This window comes from Gossypium raimondii, chromosome 5 (genome assembly GCF_025698545.1).
Source record: "Gossypium raimondii isolate GPD5lz chromosome 5, ASM2569854v1, whole genome shotgun sequence".
Lineage (NCBI taxonomy): Eukaryota > Viridiplantae > Streptophyta > Magnoliopsida > Malvales > Malvaceae > Gossypium > Gossypium raimondii.
Genome location: NC_068569.1, coordinates 35,655,607 through 35,683,218, shown reverse-complemented (window position 1 = coordinate 35,683,218; position 27,612 = coordinate 35,655,607).

The following is a 27,612-nucleotide window of genomic DNA, read 5'->3' as shown; positions in this document are numbered from 1 at the left end:
TGCTAAACATATGGTCGAAACCGTTCTTTTTCCTTTTCCTTTACATCATTACTTACTTGAGCCATAAATGGGTCTGCTCACAAAAGCTGACGGTTGGAATGTTGCTACACGATGCCGCTCACACAAGTTGATAAGTATCCACAACAAATGCTGGAACTCAGCCATCGATAGGACATTCAGGACTAGCACCCGAAACATGGTAAACCTAATGACATGTGATTTGTATCTTATATATTCCTAAGGTTCAAACGAGGCTCAATAGTCGTCGTACCTCGTTGGATTTCCATTATTTCTTTACATCATAAATTGCATAATAACATATAATTTGATTCATTTACATTAGAACAACACATTAATATTCAATTTAATCAACATTTAACTGATTATAGTTCATACGAACTTGCCTAGCTAAATTGTGAAAATGACAATGTACAGGGCTATTTGGTAATTTTCCTTTCTTCTCGATTTTCGACTCATTCTTGACCTAAATTAATAATTTTATCAAATTCATTAATTCAGTCCCTAAGCCTAAAACATACAAATTAACCATTTTTATTGAAAATCCATGCCAATCGAATGTTCATAGCTTCCATTTTAGTACATTTTTACAACAATTTCACATCAAGTCCTTGAAATATTACTATTTCTACAATTTATCCCCTAATTGGCAAATTCATCAAAAATCACTTAACAAAATACTTCCATGTACCAACTAATACTTCAATTTCATCATTTAACATCTAAAATCACAAAGATTCATCAATGGCAACATTCAAAATCGTTAACCGTTTCAAAAACGAAGGTACGACTAGCTGGACCTAGTTACAACTATCTTAAAAACATAAAAAGTAAAAGAAATGGGTGAAAAATTACTTAACATGCATAAACTGAAGCATGACCGAACCTTGGTTCTTCTTGTCATGGTGTTTCATGGATGAACATAACAATTGAAGAAGAAAACTAGAAACACAAAAATATACACTTTTTCATGCCCTTTTTAACTCAAATTCATGCAGTTTGGTAAAATTCTTGTCAAAAAATATATAATAATTATAAAATAATTAAATTGCACTTAAATTTTTTATTTTTAATTAATTATAAATTAAATTTTTATTTTTTTGACAAATTCGCACAAAGGGCAAAAAACGGCTCAGCAAACACTACTATAGGTGCAAAATCGAGAAGCGCTTTTGAAGCATCAAGGTGAATTAATTTTTCAGCCTAAGATGGTCGAAATTATGAATATTAATTCATGATATAATTAATTTTAATTTTAATCCAATTTACTTTGGGTTAAATAAATTATTATTAATTAATTTTGGAAAGAGACCCAGTTAAGCTGAACCAAGAAAACCAGTCAAACCGACCATTGGGTAGGCTACAACCGTCCCACATGCTAACCCAATAAGCTTGTTTGGCTGATTATTTGGCTTTCAAAATAACCCTTGAAGACTCCTTGAATTTTCATTCAAACCCCTCCACCATTCATGTCTTTTAGATTCGCCCTTACGTTAAAATAGTGAGTTTGAAACCTTCAAACTTGCCACATGTGTGGCCGACCATGGGGGGACACTATGGCTGCTAATTTTTGATATTTTTAGCATCCTACTCAACCTATCAACACCCCCATTGGCTGCTCATTTGAAACCCATCTCAAAACCTTGTCATCCATTCACTTCTCACTCGCTTTCTCTTTTCAAAACCCTTCTTTGTTCTTTATTTCCTTTCCCATTCCCTTCCCAACTTCACCTCTTGGAAAAGAGTCCTTCAATCACAATTTAATCAGTATTTAAGTGTTTGTTGAAGTCTCGGTTCAACAAGAACAAGCGGAGGAGGACCGGAGCAAACTAGTCAAGCCCCAAAGAAACACCGGATTTGATTCTTGTTCCTTATCCTTTTAATTTTATTGTTGTTTTTATGAACATGTCTATGAATAAATGTGATGTTTATATGTTTAATTTAACTAATATAAGAGTTGTGATCGATGCCAAAGGGTTGGAAATGTTACTAATAGAAATGAGATGCCCCAAACAAACATCATTGAAATAGAAGTATTTAATGATTGAGGTATTGACTTTCTCGGTCCTTTCCCTCTGTATTTTGGTCACAAGTACATATTGGTAGAAATAGACTACGTGTCTAAATAAGTTGAGGCCGAGACATATCCGATGAATGATGCTAAGGTTGTGATGAAGTTTTTGCAGAAGCATGTGTTCACAAGGTTCTGAACCCTGAGAGCTATCATTAGTGATGAAGGGTCCCATTTTGTGAACAAATTGTTGAAATGATTACTCGGAAAACATGGAGTAAAGCACAAGGTTGCCACAACTTACCATCCAAAGACAAATGGGCAAGCTGAACTGGCAAACAAAGAGATCAAAGGCGTACTCGAGAAGGTAGTTTGACTGAACCAATGAGATTGGTCTAAAAGACTGGATAATGCTTTATCAGCATACAGGACAGCATACAAGACACCTTTAGGGTTGTCGCCCTATAGGTTTGTGATACGAGTCAGAAAGGCCCAACTCAAGCTCAAGAACATGATGGGCTCAAACTACCACAAGGCCCAATAACGAGGTTAAAGGCCAAGCAAATGCGTACGAAACTAAATGGAACCATTCAAGACTTTATTAGCAAGGCCTTAGATGCGTATACGAAGGAAAAAGAAAATCAAGATTCACTTTCTTGTTTTCAAGAATATCAAGAAACCGAATCTTGGTCCAATTTTGCTGTTTTGAGCAATTTTAAGAATCAAGAAAATCAAGATTTCAAATCTTGGAAATCTTGGTCCAAGAAACCAAATCTTGCAGCCAAGGGGCATTGGATCTCAGTTACAAGCATCAACAAACCAATTTCGGGAAAGAACGGATCACAAGCCCAAGTTCTTGAAGACACGGCCGAATAAGCTGTTCCAAGCCCAATCTAGAAATTTAAATCAGATTTAGTTGAAAATCAGGCCAAATTGTCAAAGTGGCCCAATTTGTTAAGTTTTAATTCTTTAAATACTTAGTTTAAATTTTAGACTTTATAAATAAATTTCTATGTAAACATTCAGTCCAAGTGGCCCATTTAAAAAGCCTTGGCTGAATTTTCCTTTAAAATCAAATAATTAGGATTTTTTTTAGTTTTTCCTAATAGGGTTAGAAAAGTAATAGAGGCCTATATATGTAAGGCTTGGCTGGCCACACATGACACATTGAATATACATTGAAATTAGATTTTTGTTGAGTGAAAATTCTCTTGAGTTTTCTTTAGAAGTAGTTTTAACAATCTTTTTAATTGTGGGAGCCATCTTCAGCCTTCTTCTTGCCATTGTTCTACATTGGAGGGGAGATTAGAGCTGTTTGAAGGGAGTTGTGAAATCTTTCTTGATTTTAAGGCTTCTTAGGACTTTTCTTTATTTTTCCTTGCTGTTATTCCTTTTAATTTTTCTGGTTGTGTCGATTTATTGGTTAACTTGTTTTATTGTTCTTGTTGCGTTTCAACCATTCCCTAATTTCAAGATCTGTCTTTGCAACATTCTTTGGCATCAAGAAACATTCTTCAATCATATTTTTCTAGATTTCTTGCTGACCAAGTATTCTATTTCCTATTCCGATTGGGTTTATTGATCTGTTGAGTTTAACTTGCTGTTTTGGTGTTTTCTTTATCAGATTCGGCGTTGGAGTCTTCATTGAAGTTAGATATCATTTTCTTGGCTTCCCATTAACACTATTAAATAAGTGTTTTCGATTATTGGCTAATTCTTTCTTGTTTTGAGTGTTTTGTTTCAGATCTATTGATTCTAAGTTTAATTTTCTATTTCGTTTCAGATCCAAGCGTCTATAGTTTTCGTAGGAGTTTCCAGTGGCTTGACAACTCGATCTTGGTCCGCGCGTAACCCCCTATCATTTGGTATCAATTTGTTTTTGGGAAAGCTTGTCATCTACCCTTGGAGTTAGAACACAAAACCTATTGGGCTCTCCAACAACTCAACTTGGATCTTAAGCTTGCTAAAGAGAAACGGATGCTTCAACTCAACGAGTTAGAAGAATTATGATTGTTCTCATATGAGAATGCCAAATTATTCAAGTAAAGACTTAAAACATGGCATGACAAGCACATTCGGGTTCGAGAATTTGAAGTAGGTCAGCAAGCTTGTTATTCAATTCCAAATTCAGGTTCTTTCTAGGTAAGCTAAAATCACGTTGGTCTGATCCATTTACGATTCACCAAGTTTATCCATACGGAGTTGTCAAACTTCAAAGTAAGGGAGGTAATTTTCGAGTCAATGCTTAGCGCTTAAAACATTACTGGGAGGATAAATTTGAATGGGATCAAACCTTATTCATTTTATCAAATATTTAATTTTTCTTATTTTTTATTTTGAATAAATGATTTAGGGTATATTTTCGGGAATAGTATGTTTAAATAAATTCTTTCTAGGAGATTGGAACTTAAGCGGTACCGCTTGTAACCCCTCCAATCTTTCTTGGGAATTGATTTCAACATAATCTTCTAAGAAATTATTCCTGAAATGGAAAATTAAAGTTCTAGTTTTTCAAATAAAAGGTTCAATTTTGATCCAAGTCTTAATTACAACTCAATTTTGAAATTTTCTTTAAGTTTATGTACTTAATTGAATTATTTTCAAATTTTGGTTGCTCTTTTGTAAATATTTTCAAAGGCATCTAGAATAAATGATTTTAATTTAATTTAATAAATAAGATGATAATAACTAGTATATAATTTTATTTATTATAATATATATTAATTATTATCAACTTTATATAGAATTAGGATTAGTTTAAATTTTATCATATTTTAATCAATAGTTTTTATTTCAATAAATTAGTAGGAAATAATAGATTAATCCGTACTATATTAATTATTAATTGTTATTAACTTTATGTAGAATTAGAACTTAGAATATTTTAATTATTAATTTGTTCTAAGAATTCTAATTGAACTCCTACCCTCTTCCTTATAAATTCCACCAACCTTCTCCATTTTTTCACATCACCTTAACCAATCACCCAAACACCCAACTAGTGCTGTAGCTCCCATCGCAACACTGCTTGGCATCTCTCTTTCAGCAAGTAGCCACACATGGTCATTGCGCTCACTTGACTCAATTTCCTTGCACGTTGTTGTTGTCGCTCATGCCAGTCCCTGCTGCTCCCTTGCGCACCTGCTTGCGCACCAGCCCTATTGCCCCGAGCATGCCACCACTACTTCCAGCTCCAGCTCGCACGCACCAACGCTGTTGCATCTCACATTTACCTTGCATGCTACTACCGCGCGCTGTTGTGATTCTTTGCTTCAACCCTGTGTGCACCCTTACTAGCCTTACACCCTTGCTTTACACGAATCGTAAAATTAAGAAACCCTTCCAATCATCCCTAAACCGACTTCTTTTGCTTTATATTTATTTTCTTTGAGTTCTTAATTTTTATATAAAAGTGATAAAAAAATTTTCCTCTTAAAATTTAATTTTTTTAATTTAACTTTTCAATTTTTTTGAATTGTTAATATTTTATACTAATTAAATTTTTGAGAAAATATTTGTTTTATCTTATGTTCAGGTTAATCATGCCTCGCAAGAGAACTCGTGCCTCTGGCCAAATTGACGAATCCCAAAACAAATTTCACTGTAAGAAACGTCAGTAAGATACGAAAGCATATTCAAGAATCAATAAATGCATCATGAAAAAGGCTTTACACTAAAAGAAAACAACTATATTGATTTCATGATGTGCATTCGAAAAATTGTTGAAGCTCTCAATTGGAAGTTGTTTTGTGAGAAAAGACCTAGTGTAGACGAGAAATTAGTTTGTGAATTTTATGTGAATTTGACCTTAAACGAATTAATGGAAGTTTCTGTTCGAGGAATCAAGGTACCAATAACCTCAAACGCTATTAAGGAATTCTTTGAATTACTTGATTTTGAACACGATGAATATTCTTCCTTGATGAGAAATATTGAGACTGAAAATCTACAAGAAATTCTCCAAGAACTTATAGTTCCAGGATCTAAGTGGACTGTGTCAAAGCAAGGAATTCACACTTGTTGCAGAGAATATTTGACACCACTAGCAAAGGTATGGTTCTATTTCATTCAGTTTAGCCTTATGCCTATTTCACATAGGACTACAATTCCATTAGAGCTAATGGTCTTGTTATACTCGATTTTAACTGTAAAGACCATTGATGTGGGAAAAATCATTCTAAGAGAAATGCGGAGTTGTGCTGCTAGACGTTCTGGCCCAACTTACTTTCCCTTTACGATAACAATTTTGTGCTTGAAAACTAAAATTCCTGCAAACGTAAAGAAGACAAGTTATAGCCAGGGTACAATCACAGATTGGGACCTCTACTGAATAGCCGGAGATTCTATTCTCTTGCAAAGAATTAAAGAGAGCGAGGACCCAGAAGAAGAAGAAGATCCTACAGAGATCGAACCAATGTAGTCAGCTGAAATCCCTAATAAGGCAGAACCGATGGAACCAGCAACCAATCCTGACATGACAAACTCAATGTTTAGAACTCAATAGCCTCACCTAGATCTTCAATATGAGCTGTCAAAATTAATGGACATAATGCAACATATGCAATGGCAGCAACAAGCTTACTGGATATATTTAAAAATACAGGATGACTCAATGAGAAGCGCTTTTACAACAAATATACAATGACCCATTTATTTTTGTGCCTGAGTTTCCAAATTTCATATTTGAACCATGGAGTCCACTATCGAAGAGGAAGTGAAGCGATTCATGCAAAAACAAAGATGATGGAGCAAAAGATGAGTCAAATTTTGAGGGATCTACAAATAAATAAAAAAAGAGGGATCTTAACTTTATTTTATTTTCGTTCTTAGGTTATTTAATGTTTTAGGATTAGGTTCTATTAGGATTTTTTATTTATCGCATAATAAAACAAGAGGTGGAAATCATAAAAAAAATGAACAAGTTGCAAAGTAAAAAGTGTGGCAATAGACATATACATGTCTAGGATTGGATCTAGAGAGAGTTTGGTACTTAAGCAGTCAAATTGACTCCCCTCCTCTTTTCTAGAATCCTACCTGGTGTATAGTATCCATTCACTTTTAACAATGAGGACATTGTTCATAATAAGTAGTGGGATTGAAAAATTGAATTAATTTTCTCTCAGAATAAAATTTTCTTTTAGTTATGATTAGGTTATATTTTGTTAAAAATTTTCAAATTTTGTTAAGTATGCTAAACTTCAGTATGAATAAAGTTTGATTATTTCAATAATTTTTACGTTAGCTGAACTATATAATAAATGTATTCTTAATTAAGCATGCAAATCATACCATAAAATTTTAGTTCCTTAGGAAAGTTAGGCATGCATGAAAGTTTAAGTCTGTAGAATTGACTTAGTAATTTCTTAAGGCGAAATCCTAGGAAGCATAGAATGTTGAAAATGATTTAGGCAACTTTAGTTTGGATTGTTTGAGCCTTTCAAGCCAACCTTGATGAAATTTTATCCACTGAAAACCAAATTTGAGATTATATGTCCTAATTTTATTTAAACCCTTGCAATATTTAGCCATCAATTTTCTCTTAATTATCTTTAAATTTTTCCAAACACTAGACTCAATAATGTTCAGAAAATTCTTTGACAATAAGTTTGGGGAAGTTGAAAAGAAGTATCAAATCCTTAAAAAAAATTGTAGTACATACAAGAAAATGCTCGTGAAAAAAAAAGAAAAAAAAAGAGAGGAGCATATGTACTTGAAAGAAAATAGATGTACAAAAGAGCATGTGAAAGCAAAAGAAGTTGGTATATTGAAGGTAAATATTTCGAATGTCCGATTGAAGCTGAGTCTAGGGTTTTAAGCCTAAATTTATCTATCTTTTGCCTACCCCTAGCCTTGCCACATTACAACCTATTTAAAAGACCTATTGATTCAAGTTTCTATCCTACCTACATTAGTGGAGAGAAATTGTTATGCTCAACATATAAAGGCATAAATTAAACTTGATGATTGTAGCTTAATCTTGAATAAGGAAATAAAATCAAATTGGTAGGAATTTAGAATGTCTTTATTGAGAAAGTATTTAGTCTATTTTTGCTATCATAAGAATAATTTAGATTAATTTCAATGATATGTATACTTAAGTAGCGTCAATCTCAAAATTCTTGTTCTTGAGCATAAGTATAATAAATTCATAATTTTTGGAAAAATGTTGTTCTGAAGGAATTTTTCAAAGGTGTTTCTAAGAAAATTTTTTCAATTTGTGAATTATTTGGTATGAGCAATGAATTAAGTTTGGGGGTGTGGAAACACGAAAATATACACACTTTTTCAAGCCTTTTTTAACTCAAATTCAAGCAGTTTCGGAAAAATTCTTGTCGAAAAATATATAATAATTATAAAATAATTAAATTGCACTTAAATTTTTAGCATGTTGAATTTTAATTAATTTTATATCAAAATTTGATAATTTTGATTTATTTTCGATAGATTCATAGAAAGGTCAAAAATGGCTCGGCAGACACTATTAGAAGCATAAAATCAAGAAGCGATTTTGAAGCATCAAGGCGAATTAATTTTTTAGCCTAATACTGTCCAAATTATGAATATTAATTCATAACATAACTAATTTTATTTTAACCCAATTTACTTTGGGTTAAATAAATTATTATTAATTAATTATGAAAAGAGGCCTAGTTGAGCTAAACCGAGAAAATCGATCCAACCAAGCATTGGGCAGGCCAAAATCATCCCAAATGCAGACCAAATTAGCTTGTTTGGCTGATTATTTTGCTTACTTCTTGAATTTGCATTCAAACCCCTCCACTATTCAAGCCTTTTTAGATTTGCCCCTATCTTAAAATAGCAAGTTTGAAACCATCAAACTTGCAACATGTGTGGCCGGCCATGGGGGGACTCTATGGCTGCTGATTTTTTCTATTTTTAGCAGCCTATTCAACCTATAAAACCCCCCTTGGCTGCTCATTTGAAGCACATCTCAAACCCTCTTCAAAACCCTTCTTTTGTTCTTTATTTTTTTCAAAAGCCTTACCGATTTCACCTCTTGGAATAGTGTCCTTCAACAACTATTGAGACAGTAATCAAGTGTTCGTGGAAGTCTTGGTTCAACAAGAACAAGTAGAGAAGGAGGAGCAGAGGAAACTAGTCAAGCCTCGAAGAAACATCGGATTTGATTCTTGTTCCTTATCCTTTTAATTTTATTGTTGTTGTTATGAACATGTCTATGAATAATTGTGATGTTGATATGTTTATTTTAATTAATATGACTTAAATTTAATTTGTGTTAGGTTGATTGCATCTTGTCCACTTAATTTATTAAAATTGTGTTTGTGTTGTTATAGGCCTTGGTAAGATGTTTGATTATGTAAAACCATGACTAAGTTATTCTTGCATTACAATTGTAAGATAACTAATGAATTAATTATTTAAACAGATTGAAATTGTAATTAATTGACACAATACTTAATCAGTGCATGTTTAATCATCTAAGGTAGCCAAGGGTTAAATTAGCAATGGTATCTAACGATACATTAGCCTTGCATAACTTGCAAGATTATTGTGATTAAACTATTTCAAGGTAGGAATACATTGTTCTCTCATGTAATCTTTTATCCGCTTGTGAGATTGAATTAATTGTTTGAATTAGCATAGAGATATGTAGAAGAGATTATTTTAATTTCATAATTATGTTTGTGCACTAACATTAAAATTTGTTTAATCAGTTGAATTAACGTAGAGATATAGTCAAGAGATAAATGGATTTTGGTAGGAGAGTATGTTCATAAGTTAGCAAATTACCAAGTTTTTGTGAATTTATTCGTAATAACATGAACATGAGTTTATTAATTCTAAGTTAAGAAATGTAATTAATCTATCATAATTACGTCATCTTTATTAAAATCATCTTTTGAAATCGTGCATTGGAACTTTTATTTTCTTTTATTTATTTTACTTAGTTAAAATCTTAGTTTTTAATCACCTCCTTAAATCAAAATATTTTTCTTCACCAAAGTGTTTTTAATTGCATTTATAAATAATTTTTTCACAGTCCCCGTGGGTACGATATCTCAACATTTACTTCTCACTTTATTACTTGTTTCGATTGTGTAAACTTGCACATTTCCGTCATTCCAAAAACCTTTTGTTCTCTTTTTTTTATTAACCTTATATTATTTATTTTAATAATATAATAACATATAAAACATTAAAATTAAAAGAAAATAAAGCATCAAACCATCCCACCATATTGAGGATGGTTTATTTATCCATTAAGGCCATCCAATCAGTAAATCTTTAATTAATTTAAACCTTTAAACTAATAGTGATTGACTTTTCAACTTTTATTATTTAGTCCTTTTACATAATTAGTTATTTAAATGTTAAAATTCATTAATGAAACTTTAAAACAACCTTAACAACACTCCATAAATATTTATAAAAATATTTATGGATCAATTTATAGAAACGAGGTCCAAATACCTCATATAACATAATTTACCGTATGAAAAACCTTTTTAAAACCATAATTGACTCATAAATATTTAATAATAATATTTATAAACTTACTCATCAGATTTGTGGCCCAAAACCACTATTATCTATACCACTGAAAAACAGACTGTTACAGTCGTACTCTAATGAATTGATGGAGATCAATGTCATTCGTTTTGTTAGTCTAATTGGGTATTGAGAAATTAAACATAGAATGATATAAGGTTGACTTTATCCATGCCTTATACAAAATCTAGATATTGTGAGACAAAAGGATTATGTCATGAGTTGTATTTAGGTTGTATCAGATCATGAGCTTTTATTTATGTTGGGTAGTCATAATGTCTTGGTAGAGGCCACTTATGACTTGTAGGACAAAATATGATTTGGGCATACTACCAACATTAATTGAACCTATAGGGTCGTAAATTAAGAATGAACAAGAAAGGTTAAGTTTATCACTCTCTTAAAGTAATTTAAAATGATAAGATTATTTTAAATTACGAGTAATAATCGATTATTATTTTGATTCGAATTTAATTTTGGAAATATAAATTTTAGTCAAAATGATAACAAATAGTTATTTTGTTACTATTTCTGTTAAATTCGTAAATAATAATAAACGAGATAAAAGAGATTTGATATATTCCTTATTAGATAAGGAAATAGATTTTAATTATTATTTAAAAGAGATTTAGATAAATAGTAATTATATTATTATTTAAAAGAGTTTTAGATAAATAATAATTAAAACATAATTTAATTATTATTATTTAAAACAATTTTAAATAAAAGATAATTAAATAGAATTTAAATTATTATTTAAAAGAGTTTTTTTTTAATACAAGATAAGATCTGATAGTCCTTATTAGATAAGTAAAGAGATTTTAAATCATTTAAAAGAGTTTTAAATACATATACAACCTTAAATCCAGTTTTACCCAACCGTATATATATATGTGATATATGCACACTTCTCCTGTAACACAAGTTTTTGGCTATCAACCGTTTGAAAGAATAAATCAAAAATGTTTTGAGAAAACGAAGTTGGAACTAGCATTCCATTCGACCATTTGTCATTCGTTCAAGTGTGGATACTTGTAGAGGGTGGTCGTCTTCCAACAAGGCAGCACCTTTGGAGATCCGATTCAAATCAAGTGTTAGTATCTGGAAGTTTAACTAAACAAGGTAATTTTCATTATTCCCTTTTTGATTTGTACGTATTGCATGAGATCCTTGGTAGTTTATGGGATATCAATTTTATTTTCCACCGCATTATGTTTGTATGATATTCGAACTCTATCCCGTATCCCAATAGTATCAGCTTCTTTTCTTTTTCTCTTTTTTAATTTCTCGAGCTTTTATGGTTCAAAAATGGCAGACAAAGCTAAAACTGAAAACCAATCTTTACTCCATAGAAAATATGAGCTTGGCCATATGTTGGGTCTTGGAACCTTCGCCAAAGTCTACCATGCGAAGAACCTTCAAACAGGGAAGAATGTCGCGATGAAAATGATGCGTAAAGAAAAAGTGATCCAAGTAGGAATAAAATTGGCTTTTTTCTCTAGCATGCTCTTAGCTGAAAGATAGTTCCTCATCAACTGCAAGGAATATTACATTGTCATTTACAATACTTTTGAATAGAGCAATCTAATAATCAATTTCCTGCTTAAAATATAAGCAAACAAGTATACAACAAAACTAGCATCCACCTTACCTTGGAAGGATCTTTTATTTATTTATTTTATTTTTATTTTTTTAATATGGGAGTTGAAGCTTAAAGGCTAATATCCAAGCTTTTAGACCCAAATCGAAAACCCCAAATCACCATCTCTAAGAACATGGAATCATCTTGGTTTAGAAAATTAATCTCCAAGACTAAAACTGTAACACCCCTGCCGAAACAGGGTTACAGAGCATTACTGGAGATTACAAATAAAACAAATAGAAATTTCAAACATTTCATAACATAATAATAATCACATCAAAACCAATCAAAGTCATATATATTGTCCCTTATATGAGCCCTGGAGGCCCTAAAAACAAGTTAGAAACAAGTAGGGACTAAACCGAGAACTCAGAGAATTTTTCAAAAGACATTGAAAAATTTCAAAGCTACAGGGGTCACACGGCGAAGAGACACACCTGTGCCTTAGGCCCTGTGGGCATTCTAATTAGGGACACACGACCATGTTCCAGCCATTGTTTGTGCTCATGTAACTCACTAACTTGATCACACGACCAAGCCACACGCCTGTGTGCTAGGCCGTGTTCTCGTAAAAGTAACCTCACACACCTGTGTGCCAGGTCGTGTAACAGCCTGTCTTGCAACCCTTTGAAAGCTACAGGGGACACACGGCCATGTGATGGCACTAGAAAGAACATAGGTTTTCCTCCTTACTTGTTGGTTAAATTGTTCCCATTTAGTTATCCTTAGCATATATTTTAGCATTTTAAGTTTAGTAAATTGCGTTTTAAAACTCAGTAAATCCTAGCCTATTTCATCCTTAATTTTGCTATCTTTTTGCATTAATGTCACTGCATGAGTTAATTCCAGATTGCCTCCAGAATTGTCGCCGGACCTGACAGCTGTCAGGATAAGAACTAAAAATGTGTGAGCTGTCCAGTCTGGTATAACGAACTTGTACGTACAAGGATAAAATAATTTTGAGGAAAGGACACCTGTACTGTTAGAGGAGGACATAAAAGGTTGACGTGAGAAAAAAAAAGAGAGCTTTTTCTTAACCATCATCTTCTTCATCCTACCTTGAAGCTTGCAACTATAGCTGCTTAAGCATCTCACGGGTGATCGAACGTGAAAATTGATGTAGATTAGCTTCTGACGAGGAGACCTAAGTGCGAGACAAAAGGGAATAGAGAGATTCAGTCGAGGTGTCTAGGAATAGTATTCTCCACTCGATTCTTTCATATTTCTTTCTAAGTACTGGTGATTACTTTCAGTTTTCTGTTCGTATGAAAGTACACATGAATTCTTGATTAAATGTTATCTTATTCAATCTTTCTTTTATTGTTTAATCTTGGGGTTTGAATGTTTCTTAACATGGAAGTGTTATTGCAGTCACTGACACTGAATAGTGCAGTGATAGTTCGAGCCAACAAGCATTACAACGAAAGTTGAGTGAGGATTAGAGGAATTTAGTCCACTTGTTTTTAATAATGCCATATTGCCATCATCGAAAGGTGGGGTTATTGTGCATATTTCAGTCTCAGATTAAATAGAGTAGTGATGCTTGGTAAGATATACATTGAAATTTATTGCCTCGGCAATCACTTATCCTTTTATACCTTGTGAGCACCTAGTATTCTGCTAAAGATTCATATTGGGGATCCCATTTTATCATTATCATATTTTATTTTATTGGTTTCAAGTTATTGCTCCGACAATTATCCTCACAATTTATCTCGTTTCTACCTAGTTATTGCACCGACATTAATAGACAAAGGACAACTATCCCTATGGGATCGATATCTGATAGACTCACATCTGTCTACTATACTTGCATCGACAGTGTACGCTTGTATATTTTTGCTGTGACGTTAAGCAACTGATCAAGTTTTGGGCGCTGTTACTGGGGATGTCATTTGTTTGATGTTTATTTTTTTTTTGTGTTTTCACTTTATTTACCTTATATAATTTTTAGTATTCACTAACTAGGTTTTCTTTGTTCCTATTTCTTCAACTTCATTTTAGGTGTTTTATAACTCGAAGAAAGTCAAATTTTCTTGCCGATTTTGATCCAGAAATTTGAAGGACTATTCGGAGTAGACTTCGAGAAAAAAGAAATATGGCTCTACTAGGGAACAATGCAACCATACCCCCGATTCAGTAGCAAAATGTTAATACCCCATTATTACCGCAAGATGCTTACATACAAAATAGGACTATACGAGATTTTGTAGTACCTGTCTTAGATGATTTACAACTCGGAGTTGTTAGGCTAGCAATCCAAGTTGGGAATTTTGAATTCAAGCCAATAATGTTTCAAATGTTGATTTCTAATGGACAATATGTTAGGCTACCACATGAAGATGTGAAAGAACATCTTAAATCCTTTTTATTGATCTGCGCTTCCTTTAGTCAACAAGGAGTTCCTGATGATGCCTTTAAGATGCAATTATTTCTTTATTCCTTACAGGGAAGAGCTCGTACTTGGTTTTTTGGGCTACTTGCTAGATCAATTACTTATTGGGATGCACTAGCAACACAGTTTGTTTTGCGATTTAACCTACCAAAAATGAATGCTCATCTTCAAAATGATATTACTGCTTATCATTAGTTAGATGATGAAAATGTCACACCACATGGGAACGCTATAAATCTTTACTTTGACGTTGTCCCATGCACGACATTCAACCAGAAACACAAATTGAGATTTTTTTATAATGGGCTAATTTCACATACAAGGAATCTTGTCGATGCATCAACCAATGGACCTCTGCTGGATTGTACATATAATGATGTGGTGAGAATTCTTCAGAGAATTGCTTAGAATGATTATCAATACCCTATCTTTAGAGATGCATAAGCAAAAACTACTCCAGGAGTTATTGAATTTGATGTAATAACAACACTAAGTGCTTAAGTTTCTTCTCTCACAAACCCTATCTCCAGGACTAGTGGCGTTGCACCTATACAATTCACTCAGCAAGTTGATATTCCTACTTTTTGTTGTGAGATTTGTAGTGACAACCATAGCTATGAAGATTGTCCATAATGTGCAGAGGATGCCTGTTATATTAGTAACATCTGCAACAATTCTTATGGTAACTCTTACAACAACTCTGCATGCAACCAACATTTTTGGGGAACTCAGAATGATTGACAAAATGCTACGACACTCAGATATGGGAATACATCTACCTCGGGTAATTATAATCCAAGATAAGGGAATTACAATCAACAACAGCAGAACTACAATCCGCACACTCAGATTCATCCACAACAAGGCCAAACACATCCGCACCAAAATTTGATGCAGCCACAACATTCTTCAATACTGAATCAGCATGTTCAAGGACATCAATGCAATCATACACTTAAGCTTCTACTTCTGACCTGTTAGCAACTCTTGAGGCGTTAATGCAAGAGCATATTACTCGTAGGAAAGCTATCGTATAAGGGAATTCATCTTCCATTCGAGCATTGGAGGCACAATTAGGAAAACTTGCTTCAAATAAGAATACTCGACCACCAGGCTCATTACTTAGTGACACAGAAAATCCCAATCCGATGGGAAAGAACAGTGAAAGGCTATCACTCTTAGGAGTAGTACACAAACTGATGAACCGATTAAAGACTCTACTATAGCACTTAATACGGATAGAGTGATCACTGGTGAGAAGGTTAAACCTGAAGTGTTTGTCAATGAATCAGACAAAAAAGTTCAACAAATTTTCACTCATATGCCTAATGTCTGACCTTCAAAATTATCAACGCAACCAAAGCTGTCAGCGCAAGCAGATGTATCTCTAACCTTACTTTTTCCACAAAGATTCAAGAAGAATGAACATAACAAGCAAGATCAGCAGTTCCTGGACACACTAAAGCAGCTACAAATCAACATTCCTTTAGTAGACATTGTGGTACAAATTCTGAGTTATGGGAACTTTATGATAAACCTCTTGTCTAAGAAGAAGAAGCTCACTGATATTGAAACTATTGCACTCACAGGAGGATGTAGTGTTGTTTTGACAAACAAGTTGCCCCCTAAATTGAAAGATCTAGGGAGCTTTACCATCATATGTTCAATTGACAATCATTATTTGGGAAAGACTTTATGCGACTTGGGAGCTAGAATCAACCTAATGCCACTATGGACTTTCAAAAAGTTGGGAATTGGTCACACGAAATCTACTGCAGTTACATTACAACTAGCCGATTGATCCTTGGCTCAACCTGAAGTGAAAATCAAATATGTCTTAGTTCGTGTGGATAATTTCATTTTTCCAACTAATTTTATCATAATTGACTGCGAGGCAGACAATGAGGTTCTCATAATCTTGGGACGATAATTTTTAGCCACCGGCTAAACTCTTATTGATGTTTACAAAGGTAAACTAACCATGTGACTTAGTGATGTTCAAGTCACCTTCAGTGTTTTTGAATCTATTCAATGCAAGGACAAAGAAGAATGCCATACTGTCGATGTATTAGATGGTCTAATTGAGGAAGAATTCGATGACCAAAACACAGTACTATCTGAAGAGTTTGTAGTGACATCTAATGTCGAGTCCTTAGACAATTGTGATTACATGGTTGAAGCTAATAATCTTGAACTCAAGCATGGATGGAAGATTAAATTCTTAGACCTAGCCAACAAAACAACTCCAATTTTCAAACCATTTACTGAAGAAGCTCCTACTCTAGAATTGAAACCACTATCTCCTCATCTTAAATATGTCTTTCTGGGTGATCACAATACTCTCCCAGTTATTGTCTTTGCAACAATAGATGTAACTCAAGAAGAGAAATTGGTCCATATTCTCAAGCAACATAAACGAGTTATTGCTTGGAGTATTGCCAATATTCAATGTATTAGTCCTTTTTGCATGCACAAGATCAAGTTGGAAGATGAAGGCAAACAATCGATTGAACAACAAAGAAGATTAAATCAGAAGATGAAGGAAGTTGTCAAGAAGTAAATCATAAAATGGCTTGATGCTATAATTATTTACTCGATTTTTTATAGCAATTCGGTAAGTTCAGTGCAATACGTACCTAAAAAGGGTGGCATCACTATGGTTCGCAACAATAAGGATGAATTAATTCCTATACATTTCCCATGGAATGGTAAGTTTGTATGGATTATCGCAAATTGAATGCAACCACAAAGAAGGATCACTTCTCACATCCTTTCATTGACCAAATGTTGGACCGACTTACTGGAAAAGCCTATCATTTCTTTTTAGACAATTATTCTGGGTACAATCAAATTACTATTGCACCGGAGGATAAGGAGAAAACAACCTTCACCTATCCCTTTGGTACTTTCACTTTTCGCCATATGTCTTTCGGTCTTTACAATGCACCAACCACATTTCAAATATGCATGACGGTAATATTCTTATATACGATCGAAGAATCTTTAGAGGTTTTTATGGATGATTTCTCAATCTATGGGAACTATTTTGATCATTGTGCTGACAATTTAGATAAATTAATGAAGTGATATGAGGACACACATCTTGTCCTGAATTGGAAAAAGTATCATTTCATGGAAACCAAAGGCATTATGTTAGGACATCGCATCTCTAGTCAAGGCATTCAAGTAAAAAGTTAAGTTGGAAATCATTGAGAAATTACCTCTACCAAAAAACATGAAAGGTATTCACAGTTTTCTTAGACTTGCAGGGTTTTACTGGAGGTTTATTAAGGATTTTTCAAAAATTACAAAGCCCTTATGTTTATTACTAGAATAGAATAAAAAATTCTTCTTTGACGATGCATGTCTAGATGCCTTTATTCAGTTAAAAAAGCAGCTAGTGAATGCACCCATTGTCATTGCACCATATTGGTCTCAACTTTTTGAAGTTATGTGCGATGCAAGTGAATTTACTGTGGGTGTGGTTTTAGGACAATGAAAGGGAAAAATATTTCACACCATCTATTATGCTAGCAAAACTTTTACAGAGGCTCAATTCAATTATACCACCATAGAGAAAGAATTGATGGTTGTAGTCTTTGCTTGCGACAAGTTTTGTTCCTGTCTTATCTGGGCAGAGGTTACTGTACTCACTAATCACTCAGTGTTGAGATATCCCTTTGCGAAAAAGGATGTCAAACCAAGACCGATACGCTAGATATTACTATTGCAAGAATTTGACATCGAGATAAAAGACCGTAAAGGTTTAGAGAACCAAGTTACAGACCATCTATCTCAATTGGAAGTTGGCAGCTAAGACGAAAACATACTTCAAATTGTCGACGCGTTCCCATATGAGAAGTTATTTGCTATAGATTCAACTCCTTGGTATGCGGATTTTGTTAATTATCTACTGTGTGGAAAACTCCCATTGGGTGTCATAGGCCATAAAAGAAAAGATTTCTTCGTGACGTAGTGAAGTATCATTGGAATGAGCTGTATTTATTCAATGTCTGCAATGACAACATCATTTGACATTATCTACGAGAAGAGGAGATGCTTTCAATCTTGAAACATTGTCATGATGCTCTTTATGGAGGCCATTCCGGTGGTATGAGAACTGCTAATAAGGTTCTCCAATTAGGATTCTACTAGATGTCATTATTCAAAGACGCCTACAATTTTGTGAATCAATACGATAGGTGTCAGCACACCAGTTCTAAATCTCGATGTAATGAAATGTTGCAGCAGCCAAATATGGAGGTTGAATTATTCGATGTTTGAGGTTGAATTAGTAGCCATTGACCACGTCTCAAAGTGGGTTAAAGTTGTTGCAGTTCCAATGGATAATGCAAAGACAGTGTTAAATTTTTTTCACAAGTATATACTCACCCGCTTCCGCATACCAAACGCATTGATTAATGATCAGGGTACACACTTTCATTGTAACCAAGTGGCAACCACACTGAATAGATATGGAGTTAATCATAGAATGGCTACTACTTACCATTCGCAAACTAATGGACTAGCCGAAGTATCGATTCAACAAATTAAGAATATTCTTGAGAAGGTTGTAAGCCCTTCGAAGAAAGATTGGTCTTTCCGATTGGATGATGCTTTATGGGTATTGTGGATAGCATACAAAACTCCATTAGGGATGTCACCGTATCAATTGGTTTTTGGGAAAGCAAGTCACTTTCCAGTTGAACTGGAACACAAAGTAATGTGGGCAGTTAAGCAAGTTAACATGGACTATGAATCAACTGGATGGAAAAGGCTGTTGGATTTCACTGAACTAGAGGTGATTAGGAGAAATGCCCATGAAAATGCTGTTATTTATATGTAAAAGACCAAACGATGGCTTGACAAGATTATTTTACAATGACAATTTATGGTGGGTCAACAGGTTTTATTATTCAATTCTCGACTTAAATTGCACCCAGGTAAATTGCGTTCACGTTGGTATGGACCTTTTAAAGTTGTCGATGTATTTTCTCATAGTGCAATCACAATATAAGATTTACGTGACAGACACAAGTTCAAAGTAAATGGATAGAGGCTAAAACCCTATTTTGGCAATGGTGATCAAAAGCAGGAATAAACCATTAAATTGGTCGAAAATTTTTAACTTTTTAATTATTACTCCATGATTTTAGTTTATTTTCTTTATGTTTTGTTAAATTTTGTTTTCCTTACCAATTGAAATTTTGCTGTCAACGCATTCCGTAATTCTGTACTACCATTTATAACTCATCAAAATCAAGGGAAATCCAAATTCCACCATTGGATAAAAAAATCACTCAGCTGTTTAATCCTTCTGAGTGAGCACAATTTCTATTGGACACAACTATTCCTGCCAGCTTTATATCTCTCCAGAAAACAACACACCTCTCCATCTTCCTCTTTCACTAGCTATAAATCATCCCCCACTGTACCGATTGTAACGCATTCAAGCAACCAATTTTATTTCCTTTCTCTTCTCAAGATCATATTTTTTCAACTTTAAACTGTTTTCCCTCAACAAATGATGGCAGAAACGAGAGGCTCGGTCAAGAAAGCCACCAAATCTGCTGAAGAACGTGCGTCCTCTACTACCACAGTTCGTGAATCAAAATCCCCTAAACCAATGCAGAAAAGGAGCCAGTAATCTTTTTGAATAAAATGGTAAAGGAACGGTTTCAAGACAACATGTTGAAGCGAAACTTCCACCCCGAAAAGGGAATTTCCGTTTCTCAACAACAAGACTTGGGTAAGCAATTCTACAATACCATCTCGAAGCTAAAGTGGGTAACTTTTTGCACCAATCTTGGAAGCTATTCTCATTTACTAGTTCGTAATTTCTATGCTAACGTTTATGATCATGAGTTAGAGTTCATTTTTGTTCGAGAAGGCTTAATACCATGGGAGACTAAAAAAATCAATGAGCTGTACAACACCAAGGTGGATGTAGACAAACACTCCAAATTGATTGAGGATATCACAGATGAAAAATGAGACTTGTTGGTGGAAGACTTCTGTGGCAAAGGAGTATTGAGAATGGGTTCCAATCAAAAGAATTATACAATACACCACCGCTTCCTGATGCTGCAAAGCAGAATTTGGTTTTATTTTGTCAACTGCAGGCTAAAGCCCTCTACTCACAGCACCACAGTCACCCTCGATAGGATGTGTTTGATACATTCCATCGTCAAGGGTAGAAAGATTGATGTAGCGCAATACTCCACTAGGAAATTGCTAACTACGCTGCAAGGCAAATTGGAATATTAGTTTTCCCATCATTGGTGATGGTATTGTGCCAGCAAAGAGGAATCGTTCCCCGTGATGGTGAAAAAGTCCTAGAAAATAAGGGCTCTATCAGTGAAGCCTCTATAGAAAGAATGACTCGTGGAAAAGATACACTGATGCTGAAGGAGGTAGAAAAAAGCAAGACAAGGAACAACAAAAGCAAAACCAACAAAAAAGGTACAAACCTGAATGCAGAGACATCATTATGGCGCAAAATGAAAGATGTCAAGAAATTGTCAATTCCATCAACAATAGGCAGATCAGGCTTGTCGCTACAATAGATGACATGGAGAAATCCCAAAATTCATTTTATGATTATACCAAAGCCTGGAACAGTTCTATTGTAGCCACATTAGGCCCATTGAGCCCTTCCCCACTACCAGAATTCCCAGTGTTTCCACCAATCATTCAAAATTACGACTTAGAAGACCGAGACAGATCAATGGCATCCCCTCCTATTGTGCAGGTCTCTAATAATGACAAAGAGGAGGAATCTAGGCACATTGAAGAATGCCTGAGAAAGATTGATAGCTTGTTCGATGATGGTATTTTTTCTAATCAAGATGACACTATTATTGAGAAGGAAGTTGGTGCTGCTGCAGAAGAAGAAGTTGTTGAAAATGAAAATGAAAAAGAAGAGAAAGATTCTGTTGTGAACATTATCACCACACCTGAGTTTGTGGGTGCAAATATTTATAACTTGAAGAGAGATGGATCGAGACCGGTGGAAGTTGCTGAGGTAACCAGTGAGGAGCAATGCAATTCATTGGGAATAGTGGTCTACATTGGACCACTCCAGATGGCCTCTCCTACACAGGAAGTAGCCAATGATGCCGGGGCACAGCTGAAAACTGAGGAGCAACTCGAGGATCGTGCGAAGCCCAAAGAAAAGAAGAGAAAGCGCTCTAATGATAAAAATGAAAGATGAAGGAGAAGAAAATGAGGAGAAAGAAACATCGAGCAGCCACATCGATGGCTGAGGATAACTAAGTTAGTTTATTTTAAGCTTTAGGTATAATATCCATGCATTGCATGTAGTTGCAAGTTTTATTTCGATAAGTACACATTGTCATTGCATTTTTACTGTCATTACAATTTCATGTTATTTCATTAGGGATAATGCAAAGTTTAACTTTGGGGGAATGCACATGGGGTTTGGAAATGCACCCACATTTCAATTTTTTTTCGATAATGAAGCATGCAAGGTTTAATTGTAGTAAATTAAAATTGTTCAAAAATTTTTGTTACATTTGATGCTTAATTCTTGAATCATGTGAATTATCAATGAATGAGTTGGATAAATTTGATAGAAGGTTGTTGCTTCAGTTATTTAATGAATAGATTAGGTTGCATTAGTAATGGATGACTACTATCATTCCTTAAATCTTGAATGAATATGCTTTTACAATTGCTTATATATATAGTTAGAAATTAGAGACACTCCAAAGTGGGTGTAGTATGGAATGTTAATATAGGAACACTCCAATACAAGCATTAGAAAAATCAATCTGGCCAAAGGCTATCGTTGTATGAGTGTCTGTTGGCGCAATGATGTACTCCTTGGGGGTTTGATGCACTCCATCGTTACTTCTCAAGAACAAGGGTACAATAATGCAACGATATCCCTTATTCCAAAGCAAAATAAAAAAAATAAAAAAAATAAATGTTATATATACTTAGTATTGTACAATAAATGTTGTATTGGTAGATAGAACTTAGGGTTTGAAGCATAATGCTTGCATTGATGAAGTTGCAACTTTATTCATTCATGCTTATGTATTGTTGATGCAATATTCTTTCATCTGAATGTGATTCATTCATTGGGAATTTAAAGGGTTCAAGTTACTAGAATGATCATTTGCCATAGTAAAATTTTTGTAGCCTTGCTAGTTTCTGTTTTACTTTAGGACAAGTAAAAACTCAAATTTGGGGGTGTGATAGCACTAGAAAGAACATAGGTTTTTCTCCTTACTTATTGGTTAAATTGTTAATATTTTAGCATTTTCAGTTTAGTAAATGCATTTTATAACTCAGTGAATCCTAACATATTTTATCCTTAATTTTGCTATCCTTTTGGGTTAATGTCGTTGCATGAGTTAATTCCAGATTGCGTCCAGAATTGTCGCCACACCTGACAGCTGTCTGGATAATAACTAAAAATGTGTGAGCTGTCCAGTATGGTATAACCGACCTGTACGTACAAGGACAAAATAACTCTGAGGAAAAGACACCTGTATTGTTAGAGGAAGACATAGAAGGTTGACGTGAGAAAAAAAAAGAGAGCTTTTTCTTGACCATCATCTTCTTCATCCTACCTTGAAGCTTGTGGCTATGGCAGCTTAAGCCTCTCACGGGTGAGTCAATGTGAAAATTGATGCAAATTAGCTTTTGACGAGGAGACCTAAGTGTGAGACAAGAGGGAATCGAGAGACTCAGTCGAGTTGTCTAAGAATAGTATTCCCCACTCGATTCTTTCTTATTTCTTTCTAAATGCTGGTGATTACTTTCAGTTTTCTGTTTGTATGGAAGTACACATGAATTCTTGGTTAAATGATATCTTATTCAATCTTGCTTTTATTGTTTAATCTGCTGAAGATTCATGTTGGGGATCCCAATTTATCATTATCATATTTTATTATTTAATCTGCTGAAGGTTCTGTTTGTATGTTGTTGGTCCGACAACTATCCTCACAATTTATCTCATTTCTATCTAATTATTGCACCAACATTAATAGACAAAAGAAAACCATCCCTGTGGGATAGATATCCAACAGACTCACATCTAATTAGTGTACGCTTGCACATTATTGCTGTGACGTTAAATAACTGATCACCGTGTCACCTGGCTGTGTGTCACACACGATTGAGAGACACACCCATGTGTCTGCCCGTGTGGACGAAAATAGGCCATTTTACATGCCATATTTCTCATCCAATTTGGTATAAACCTTCATCCAAAAATTCACATATACACAAGCTATAATAAGCCATCCAAAACAATCATAATCAAGCCTTATACAAATGGCATGATCACATACAACCAATATGTCCTTAGGCACCTCAAATGACAACTTATAAACATGGCTAATCATATGTTCAATATAACCAATTGTTCAACTAACATATATGCTTATTCACACCAAAACTTACCTTGTAGATCATTTAACAAAGCATACCATTTGGTACCAAAACTCCATTCTAAAACTAGCATCTAATGACCATATAAATCATTTCCACCAAAACACCAATTTACCACAATTACATCCTATCACAAAGCACATATTCAATATGCATATTCATAACAAAATTTTCATCTTCGATAATTCAACCATACCAAGTTATTCATCAACCATTAGAGAGAAAATATTTACATACCATATACTAGACTTATACTCTCATCAAAGCGCCAAAACACTAGCCAAACAAATGGCCAAATTATCAATAAAGCATATAGGCCAACATTAGCCAGAATAGCCTATACATGCCATTATAACCAAAATTAAACCAACCGAAAGTACCAAAAGAGCCGATGGATAGTGTGATGCAACTCTGACAAGCTTCTAACCCGAACGAGCTTTCAATTCACTAAAAACATGGAAAATACACCGAATCAGCATTTAAGCTTAGTAGTTCGTAACATAGAATTTAACTTACCATTTAGTCACAATTTAGTTAAGTAGACATAGAATATCGCAACTCAATTTGACCAAATGCCTAAGCACATATTCACCAACATGTTAGCCATGTAAAACATATATAATAGCCAATAAACATGGATGAACATAACCACTAAGCAAGTTTCATATACATGTATCATCCATTTCATGTTTCAGTATATCATGTAATATCATTTCCATGTATTTCATGTATATACCTATAATAGTTTGTATCGAAATCATATCATCTCGTAACAGAACATTGCTCGTTGAACCATCAGAATATCGTTGGATACTCAGGATAGCTCATACATTGCTCGTCGAACCATCAGAATGTCATTAATAAACACCACAACAAATCTATCAAGATACAGTCTGAAGATTCTGTTCATCAAATCCATAAATATTGTAGGTACATTATTTAAACCAAATTGGATCACAAGAAATTCGTAATGTTCGTACCTGGTCCTGAATGCAGTTTTCGGCACATCTGAATCTTTTAGTCGTAGCTGATAATAACGAGAACGAAGATCAATCTTCCAGAATATTGTAGCACCTTTCCAATGATCGAATAAATTGTTAACATGGGGCAGTGGATATTTATTCTTGATTGTAACTTTGTTGAGTTGACAGTAATCTATACACAATCTAATCGATCCGTCCTTTTCCTAACAAACAGAAACGTTGCACCCCAAGATGAAAAATTAGGTCGAGCAAAACCCCTATCTATTAACTCTTGCAATTGTGCTTTCAACTCTTTTAACTCGATAGGAGCCATTCTGTAAGGTGCTATCAATATCGGTGATGTTCTTGATACAAATCTATAGCAGACTCAACCTCTCTGACCAACAGTAATCCAGGTAACTCCTCTGGAAACACATTGGGATACTCACAAACCACTGGAACTAATTCAATCTTTGATTCAGACACTTTGGTATCCAATACATAACCAAGGTAAGTACTGAAACCTTTTCTCACATATTTCTGTGCTGACATAGCTGATATAACAATAGGCAACCCACTTGGATTATCTAATTCAATACGAATCGTCTCACCATTCTAACATTTTAATACAATAAGCTTTTGTCTAAAATTTACAATAGCATCGTGTAGAGTTAGCCAATCTATGCCTAAAATCACATTGAATTCATCAAATGGTAATAGTATCAAATCAGCCAAAAAACTGTAACCACAAGTCATCAAAGGATAATTTCTGTAAACTTTATCAACTAGTACATACTGACCTACGGGGTTTGATACTTTAACCACGAATTCAGTGGACTCAACAGGTAAATTTTTACTAGATACTAAATTAGTGCAAACATTTGAATGGGTTGATCCCAGATTAATCAAAGCAGTAACATCAGTATCATAAATAGAGAAAGTATCGGTAGTAACATTTGTGTAGAAGCATCCTCGCGTGTGCGAATAGCATAAGCCCTCTCTAGGCAATCTCATAGAAAGTGGTCTAAGGAACCACACCTGCAACACACTCCATTCTTTACTCGAAACTCATAATAATGTGGTCTGTTACAGTGCTTACACTAGAGTTTGGCATCTCTGACACTATCCACACTAACTACAGCTGTAGCCTGAGGTTTAGGACTGGAGCGTTGGGTACCTCTATCTTTACTAGAATAGTTGTGATGTTCTTTTGATTTCTTTGATACTGACTGATAAGACTTCCCAGTCAATCTCTTTCTCGAGTCTCTAGATTCAAAATATGCACGTCCTTTCTCTTTACTCAGTTCTTCGACCTTATGTGCCCTGTAAATCAGTACAACAAATGCTTTCAACTCAAGAATTCCAACCAGAAGGTTTATGTCTTTGCTTAACCCATCTTTGAATCTCTTACACATAGCAGTCTCGATCGGAATACACTTCCAAGCATATTTTATCAATCTAACAAATTTTCGCTCATATTCTGATACAGCAAAACAACCCTGTTTGAGCTCCAAAAATTCTTTATGTTTATGATCTAGAAATCTCTGACTAATGTATTTCTTTCAGAACTCTGTTTGGAAGAATTCCCAAGTGATCCGCTCTTTTGGTACAACAAATATCAATGTGTTCCACCACTGGTAAGTGAATATTTCAACAACGATACAACACATTTAACATATTCAGTTGGTGTATAGGACAGCTCATCAAAAACCCTGATCGTATTCTCTAACCAAAATTGAGCTCTCTCGGGATCATCTTCAGTAGTCGCTCAGAATTTTTCAGCCCCGTACTATCAAATCTTATCAACAGGTGGCTTACTAACTCGGATTGGTTCCATACCTTAAGGAATAACGAAAACTGATTGGGGAGCAAGAGGGGGTAGAGGTTATTGAGCAACCGAGTTCTTCCGTACGAACTCGATGAACAATTCATTCATTATTTGGAAGAAGGCTTCCTTAGCCTCTCTTCCCTGGCCCTCAGAAACGAGTCTCGTACCACTCGAAGCTACTCTATAAACAGAGGCTTGAGCATTGCTCTCAAATTCATTGAGATCAACATAGTTGGATGTCATTGCTATATAAAAAAATGTTTTAAAATAGTCAGGAGATATCACACTATCACAGGTTATATAATGGCATGTATAGCTAGACTCGTACATGCTATGCTCAGACTGAGAATTGACTAAATTGTAGCTCTGATACTAATAAATGTAAAACCCATAACCCGAATCTGTCACCAAAACACGGTTACAGAGCATTACTAGAGATTACAAATAAAACAGGCAGAAATTTCAAACATTTCATAACATAATAATAATCACATCAAAACCAATGAAAATCATATATATTTCCTTTATACGAGCCCTTGAGGCCCTAAAAATGCGTTAGAAATAAGTTGGGACTAAACCAAGAACTTAGAGAACTTTTTTCGAAAATATTGAAAAATTTCAAAGCTACAGGGATTAAAAGGCCCAGAGACTCGCCTGTGTCTTAGGCCCTGTGCACATTTGAATTAGGGACACACGGCCATGTCCGTGCCCATGTAACTCACTGACTTGGTCACACAGCCAAGCCACACGCCCGTGTGCTAGGTTGTGTACCCTTCGAAGTAACCTCACACGCCTATGTGC